Here is a 7,086-nt window from a genome sequence, read left to right on the forward strand (position 1 = left end):
TCCTCTCTCTCTCTCTCTTCCTCTCTCTCCTCCCTCTCTCTCTCTCTCCTCTCTCCTCCCTCTCTCTCTCCTCTCTCCCTCTCTCTACATACTCCTCCCTCTCTCCCTCTCTCTCTCCTCTCTCTCTCTCTCTCTCTCTCTCTCTCTATCTCCTCTCTCTCTCTCCTCTGCATGTTTGATAATATCCCCTTTCATCTACCTTAAAATCCAGCAAGACATCAGGTCAGGTGTGTGTGTGTGTGAGAGAGAGAGAGAGAGAGAGTGTGTGTGTGTGTGTGTGTGTGTGTGTGTGTGTATGTGTGCCTGTTCATTCATCTAATGTTGCGAAGGCACATTCTGTTTATTACAGTTTTTTTTTTTGATTGCTTTCACCTGTTTACAGTAAAGAGACTAAGATCCACTTGAACACCTTCTTTGCACAGCAGAAAATAAATAAATAGAATATAATACAGTAAATTACTTTAAAAAACCAACATATAGTATAGAAGGGAAATAGCTTATGGGGTCCTATACACAGCAAATACATGAGTGTTAAAATGTTATTTTAACACCACACAGTTATGAAATAGCACTGCTAGTGTTGCCTGTGACTTATTTGCGTTGTCAAATCAGAGTGTTAAGCTTTTTTGGTGTTAAGGCAGATCTAAGCCACGCCCTCACGTAACGGTTGTCCAGGATGTGATGAAGACGAAAGATCTTTCTCCGTTTTCTTTACTCAAGACGGTAGAAGGTAAGTGCTTAATTTGACTGTCTGGGGATATTTAAGACTTAGTCATACACCTGTTATTATGACCGCCGCGCAGCGAAGCGGCGGTCATATAGGTTTAGTCAGATTTTTTTTTTTTTCGCATGCCCACATTTCCGTCAAGGATTCCCGGGACACTGAAAGACCGGGGTACACGAAACTTGGTGGGCATGTAACCCCACATGGATAGCATGGAACCGTCGTTTTTCGTTTTGATCTGTAGCCCCCCCACTGGACTGGACCCCCCGAAAGGAGAGTAGGGCAGACACAGTTCTCTGTGAATATCTTGAGAACTGTAGGGCCTAGGATGACCATTTTCTTCCGTATGTTTGCCTCCTGGGGTCATGTTAACCCATTTCATGTGCACAAACAGATACTGTACACACACACACATACATTCACAGTAATCATACGTATGACACATACTCACACAGTAGACATATGTACGCATGCATGCACAGGCACATACGCAGGCACACACACAAGCATGCGCACACACACACACGCACACACACATAACATGCACACTATTCAAGAATTTCTCAGAATTATGAACAGGCAAGATGGAGGTGGGGTTGTATAAAATGAATTTTACATGTGAAATCTATGAACTAATCATGATTTGGTACTTGTTGTCTAGCAGATACCAGTGAGAATTGAATTGAGTGTGGATAATGCAATTTAGTGAGACAGTTAGAATCATATAGGCCTTTCAGCATGCTTTATTTTTGTGGAAAAAATGTGCTGTACTGGGCGGCGGTCATATTTTGTACTGCTCTGCGGTACATCTAGTTTTATCATAATTCATATTTGCTTCATAACTTGTGCTTATTTAAGTTGTAATTGTCTATTTTGTATTGTAACGTTAGGTAATAGCTAGGTTATAGCAAAGCTTTTAGCATTACTCAATACTCTCAGGTTAGACTATAACTTTAACATTCGTAAAAAAAGTTTACTCCCTGATAATAAACCTACTGTTTAAGCGGTAATATATCGTTGGACTTGTTAAAAAGCTAAGTTATTAGGCTGTACTACTTGCTAGCAATGTGCAGTGTTCGGCGGGAGTAAGTTAAGTTAGCACGTTACGCTATTGCTAGTAAGCTGGCTAACGTTAAGTAAACTTTTTTTTTTTTTGCAAACATCATTGACATTACAGAAAATGCAACACTACGACATGCACATGAATACTACATACGACAAACAGACGTACATTACATAAACACATACTGTAACTTAACAAGACATCACATTGACTTGGCTTCCACAAACATAACACAACATAACATTAATAACAGAAAGGCTAAGGATGATTTGCGTCCAGGATGATTACAGATATGATTATCAGGGATGAAATTGATGACCGGAATGAAAAGAAGGGGGGATGGGGGGGGGGGGTGCGGATGGTAGCTCTAAGAGTGTGAATGAGGTGGTGTTGGGATGGGTGGTGGGGATGGGGGGTGAGGGGGTAGTGAGTATGTGAGGATGTATGTGTGTGTGTGTGTGTGTGTGTGTGCGCATATGTATAAGGCTGGCTTGCTGTTGGGCCAGGAGGAGAGAAGCTGGAACATAGAGAGGGAGGGTTTCAGAGGAGAGGAGTTGTAATTATTCTATTAATGATAAGTATAATGATAGGAATAACTGATTGCCTGGTTGATTGCCTGACTGATTGCCAACCTGGGCACCCATTAATGGCCACAGTTCCACCCAGCCCCTGCAGTTATACTGCGACGAGCTGACAGAGGGGAGGACCTGCGTGCCACCCATCGCCCCAGGCCCCCAGCATATGCACACATCCCCCACTACCACGACCCACCACACCTCGCCCCCAGACCTTCACCCAACACGCCACTCTTGACCTAAATATGTACAGTATGTGAATGGCTAGGTTGAGGGGTCTATCTAGAGTGTAGCATTAAAAGAAGTGGGCATGCATGGTGAATATCTGTTTACCACTAAGTAAACTTTAACGTAGCCACTGAGAGATGGTGAAAACATGTATGCTAGCCATCAGTGACAGGATTGGTCTGACTTATGACATGACCTTCTAACCATGTCCATAATTGTCTACAAAAATACATTGCAACATGGAAAAGCATTACTGGTAGAAAGACGTTGCGAACGTAGCATTAAGAACTACAGTTCCCATCAATGTTAGCGGTTTCGCGCTATTTCAGAACCTACGAAGGGCCCGCGGAAGAAGCGGAGCCACCGAATTTAATCAAGTTCAGCAACGAAAGAAGATAAGGGAAGAATGTAATGGCATTCTGAGATTGTAGAAAGAGAAGGAGTGTGTGTGTGTGTGTGTGTGTGTGTGTGTGTGCGCTGGTAGGGTAGTGGTAGAGTGTGTATTTGAGTAGTATTTGAGGGATTTGCTGAAATAGGCTATGCAAAATGTGCAGGGGAAGGGGGGGGGTGGTTTGAACGTTAGCCTCCCGTTTTCTCCCATACAAAATGTTGCTACGGACAACTCGACTTGCATGAGAAGCGATGTCCGTGATGAAGCATTCAGCAGACCAACCAGTTGTTAAGGAGGAAAATGAAGGCAACCTTAAAGCACCGTCAGAGTATGCTACACAATCCAGACCAGTCTTCAGTTATCCTAGATCACTTCCCCCGATTCTTGGATACATCAGGCTTGGTAAGAATAATAGAGACTTGCTTGATGTACCAGTTATTAATGTGTTGTGTACCATGTTTTAATATGGTTTCTGTCTGTGTTAGGTTAACCAAGACTTCACAATGCTATTTGGAGAAGACGTCTCGGGCAAGTTTATTGCAAAATGGCCAACGTTCTACAAACCTAGGATTATCGCTGTCTGCAAAGGCCTTCGCCCTGGTACTCATGTGGAGTCGAATGATTATGGTAAGTGTCCACGGAGTGTGTTTGTCTGCTCAAGAGGAATCAAATGATTATGGTAGTGTCCACGGAGTGTGTTTGCCAGTGTTCTTCATGTGCGCTTATTACTATGACTGTGTACTCATGCGATGTGGGTGTTGCCCATACTAATCCACTAGGATGGGACAGTGACTTGGCAGCTATCCTCCTGCTTGTTCATCTCTTGCCTCCAACCGCAAAAGGAAAAAGACATGGGAAAATCAGTGCCACTGAAGCTGCTGACATGTGGTCAAGTTCATGAAGGTATGTTCAGGACATACTGTAGCTAGTGACTGAATGTTGCTTCACCTCTTTTAACACTTAATTTACCTATGATTTGTCACTTTCTTGGTCAGCTGTTTGAATTTCCCTCTTGCAGCAATTAAAGGGACACAGCAACTTTTAGGGAAATTATTTATTATTTATCTCTCCTTCTTGTCTCTGTGCGTGCAGTAACTCAATCTGACATACCCACTACTAGCCTAGTTTTGCAGAGGTGGGCAGAAGCAACACGCAGAGATAGAACATCAGACTGAGCTACTGCACACACAGTAACAAGAAGTGTATGTATCATCTTATCCAACTTTGGGGGATAATATTTAAAATATTGGCAAGTTCCTTTAAAAGAAAATGCCTCTTAGTGAAGGATAGGTAAAAACATATTTCATCTTGTTTAATCCATCATTGAATATTCATTGTATATATTTTAGGGTTGCAGTCTGATGACCAAATGGTTGAAATATATTGTTTACATAAAATAATGCTCTTAAAATGATTTGGAGATATTTTATTCACTGCTGTGGTGGCACTGTAATCAAGGAGGCCAAGATGATGAGAGATAATTAATTATTATTTATGTAATTTATGTATGTTTCCCTTTGTTGAATAGACATTCAGTAAATCCAAAAAAGCTCTGCTTTTAACGTGCCATGTCATTTAGAGGTGTTTAGACGCCTATCTAGCTAAAAGAAGATGGGAAATTATTTTGGTGTGTAAACAAACTACTGTTCCTAATTTCCCCTCCAACACTCTTAGGTGGGGACGAGCATGGTGACATTCCTGGACAGAGCTGGATCAGCACAGTCCTTCCTCCTCTGTGTTGGAGAAAAGAAGAGTAGTATCCAGAAGTGTTACGTCATCCTCGATCAGAAGGCCATTCCCTGCGTGGCACAGACAGCTGTGGCTGCCTTCGACGAACTGTTTAAGGCCCACTTCGTCTTTGCTGTATCCTACGATGAGGCCTTGTGCAACTTCTACACCTTCATTCAGACTACCGTATATGGGATTGACGTCGGCACTACAAAAGAGAGTCCACGGGTCAAGCACGGGTCAAGGAAATCCGGGCAAAAGTTGATCATATTGAGGTTTGAAAATGTTCACCTGTTACATTTGCAAGGTACAGCACAAAAGTTGCTCCGTTTTTTTTCAACATTTGAAGTTTGGTCATGCGTTGTACCCAGGACGTACATTGCGTTTGAAATGTGGAGAGAATGGGTGTTCTTCTGTTTTTTACACATATTGTGGATTCAAGAAACATTTATTGAGAGTACATGGAGACTGTGTAGCTTCAAGTTCTATTGTTCCTTTGGACAATGTTGACAGTAACGTTTGTGTTCCTGATCCACTGCCAAGTGTAGCTCCTCTTGTAAGCTACTCAGCTTCTCTCGTAAGCTACTCAGCTACTCATGAAAAAAGACAGTTACTGGATATGTGTAGCTCTATTGTGGCTCAAGTACAAGCATCTGGAGTCTCTGAAAGTACTGTACTGTGCAGTCTTTAGTTGGTTCAATGGAGGAATTTGTAAATGACGTCCATGTCCAAGCACAGGACACTGTTCTTAAATGTCTTTCATCTGAGGTAACTGAACAAACTCTAAATAAAGTTAAAGACTGTTTTGAGCAGCTTGAAAATCCATTTTCATCCCTCAATCCCTCAAAAATGGGAAATTGTGGAACCAGTAGAGCATGTTCTTGGTGTGCGTTATGATCTACGCAAGGATAGAACTACTGGTGTATACAGTCAAATTCCTGTTGATGACAAATTTGTTTATGTGCCTATTTTGGGAACTCTTGAGTCGATGTTTACTAATCGGGAACTCAGCAACTGTGTCCAGCAAGTGAAGCTTCATGAAGATGGCATTTTCAAAGACATTAATGATGGTTCATCTGTCAGAAATCATCCATTATTTTCACAGCAAGAACATGCTCTTCAAATTCAGCTTTATTATGATGATTTTGAAACGGCCAATCCGCTAGGCTCTAAAAAGGGAATTCACAAACTTGGCTGTGTTTACTTTATTTTAAGGAATTTGCCAATGAAGCTGAATTCAGTTTTGATGAACATTCATCTTGTGGCGCTTTTTCATTCAGAGGACTTAAAGAAATATGGTTTTGATCCAATCCTACAGCCTCTTGTTCATGACTTAAAAGTTTTGGAGACGCAGGGAATCTAGGTACCCTTTTCAGATACACCATTAAAGGGGTCTGTTATTCAGGTTACTGGGAATAATTTAGCTATACATGGACTTTTTGGTATGGTTGAATCGTTCAGTGCAACTTACTGTTGTTTAACTGACAAGACACGTTTGCAGTCAGTCTTTAGTGAGGATGACCCAGACTTAATTCTTCGCACAAAGGAGCTCTACTCAGAACACTGCAGTGCCATGGCGCAAAATCCCACTCTAGTTCACTCATTTGGTGTTAAGAGAACCTGTCCCCTAAATGCACTGCAATTTTTTCATTCCTCAGACAATTATGCAGTGGATATTATGCACGACCTACTAGAAGGTGTTGTACAGTACGAGTTAAAGCTTCTTTTTCAGTATTTGGTGAAGGACTACATTTCTTTAAATGCCGTCTCTCAAAGGATTCAGAGCTTTAACTATGGATACAGTGAGAGAAAGAACAGACCCAGTGGAGTCAAAGTTAATGATGATAGCAATGACTTCAGGCTCATTGCCATCCAGTCTTGGTGCCTCCTGCGAAATACTCCCTTGATTTTCGGAGACCTAGTTGACCAGAACAACAGTTATTGGAATGTGATTATGCTTTTGATTCAGATTGTCAACATTGTATTCTCACCAGTTATAACAGATGATATGACTTATTATTTGAAGCACCTAATTTCTGACCATCACAAACTTTTCAAGTTAGTGTTAACAGATAAGAGGCTCATCCCAAAGCATCATCTGATGATACACTACCCCAGATGTATTAGGAAAATAGGTCCACTTATACACATGTGGTGCATGCGATTCGAAGGCAAGCACAACGTCTTCAAAAGGTCGGTGAAGAGTTTTAAAAACTTAACCAAAACATTAGTCAAGAAACATCAGCATCAGTTGGCTTTTCATTGGGAGAATTTTTATTTCAAAAGATTACAGTTTGGTCCTGTTATACATGTCTCAACTAGCAATCTGGAGGGCAGTGTGGTCTTGAGGTCTTGTCAAACTTTGAATGTGTCTAGT

The sequence above is a fragment of the Alosa sapidissima genome, chromosome 9 (genome assembly GCF_018492685.1).
Source record: "Alosa sapidissima isolate fAloSap1 chromosome 9, fAloSap1.pri, whole genome shotgun sequence".
NCBI classification, from domain to species: Eukaryota; Metazoa; Chordata; class Actinopteri; order Clupeiformes; family Clupeidae; genus Alosa; species Alosa sapidissima.